This window comes from Bos indicus, chromosome 19 (genome assembly GCF_029378745.1).
Source record: "Bos indicus isolate NIAB-ARS_2022 breed Sahiwal x Tharparkar chromosome 19, NIAB-ARS_B.indTharparkar_mat_pri_1.0, whole genome shotgun sequence".
Taxonomy (NCBI): Eukaryota; Metazoa; Chordata; class Mammalia; order Artiodactyla; family Bovidae; genus Bos; species Bos indicus.
Genome location: NC_091778.1, coordinates 535,448 through 536,943, shown reverse-complemented (window position 1 = coordinate 536,943; position 1,496 = coordinate 535,448). Strand labels below are relative to the sequence as shown.

Genomic DNA, 1,496 nt, shown 5'->3' with positions numbered 1-1,496 from the left:
TTTCTAGAACTCTCTTGCTTTTTCAATGATCCAGCAGATGTTGGCAATTTGGTCTCTGTTTCCTCTACCTTTTGCAAAACCAGCTTGAACATCAGGAAGTTCACGGTTCACATATTGCTGAGGCCTGGCTATATTATATGAAAAATAGAACTCATGTGCAAAGTCATTTTGCTCATATAAAAATGGTAAAAATAAAATTAACCTATCAAAGATAATAAAAACAACATATCTGCATGAGGCATAGCTCCAAGACAGTTAGTGTTACAAGTTACATTCTAATGTTTATTAGAGACAGGAAATAACATTTTTCAAAGGCTTTCCTCAAGGCATTTTTTACTTCTTGATTCCTCAGGCTGTATATCATGGGATTCAACATAGGAATGACTATTTTGTAGAAGACAGAGGCCATTTTGTCTGTGTCAAGGGAATGGTTTGATTTGGGCTGCAGATACATGAAGATCAGAGTCCTGTAGAATATAGTGACAGCAATCAGATAAGAACCACAGGTTGAGAATGCTTTGTGCCTCCCCTCTTCAGATTGGATTCTCAGGATGGTAGCCACAATGTATAAGTAAGAAATAAGGACCGTGGTCAAAGAGCTGATCATGTTGAATTCAGCAAAAATAAAAATCAAGATCTCTTTGAGGCTGGTATCTGAGCAGGCAAGGGCCATCAAAGGGACATCATCACAATAGAAGTGATTAATAACATTGGAGCCATAGTAGATCAATCAAAAAGTAACAACTGTGTGGAAGAAAGCAACAGAAAAGCTGTATAAGTAAGGGTCTGCTACCAGTTGCATGCACACCTTTTGGGACATGATCACCAAGTACAGAAGAGGATTGCAGATGACCACATAGCAGTCATAAGCCATTAGTGCAAGAAGGAACATCTCCAAAATCAAGAAGTTCAGGAGAAAGCCTAGCTGTGCACACATTCATAGAAAGATATTGACCTGTGCTTAGTCATGAGGGTCTCCAGGAACTTTGGGGCTATTGATGAAGAGTAACAAAAGTCTACAAAGGCCAGAGTACTGAGAAAAAAATGCATGGGTGTGTGAAGGTGAGGATCCAACCGGATTAAAGAAATCATGCCAATGTTTCCCATCAGAGTTAGAGAATATACCACTAAAATGAGAAGAAAGAGAAGGATTTCAGTCTCTCTCTGGACTGAAAAACCCTAAAGAATGAATTCCATCACCCTAGTAATATTCTCTTCAATCATTTGTTCTAGTCTCCGAACTGCTGAAAAGAGACACGTTAAAGACAGATAAATTATCAGGAGTAAGGAATTGTCATCTGATGCCAAAACATGTGTTTAAACTTGAGAAATTATTACTCATTGAAATAGAATAAGTGAAGTCGCTCAGTCATGTCTGACCCTTTGCAACCCCATGGACTGTAGCCTACCAGGCTCCTCCATCCATCGGATTTTCCAGGCAAGAGTACTGGAGTGGGTTGCCATTTCCTTCTCCAGGGGATCTTCCTGACCCAGGG

At 39.6% G+C, this 1,496-nt stretch overlaps 1 pseudogene; it reads right to left on the bottom strand.

Annotated features, from left to right (window-relative positions):
- Window positions 1-268: 268 nt before the first annotated feature.
- On the bottom strand, window positions 269-1,224 carry LOC139177681 (olfactory receptor 8U3-like; annotated as a pseudogene).
- Between the last annotated feature and the right edge of the window lie 272 nt (window positions 1,225-1,496).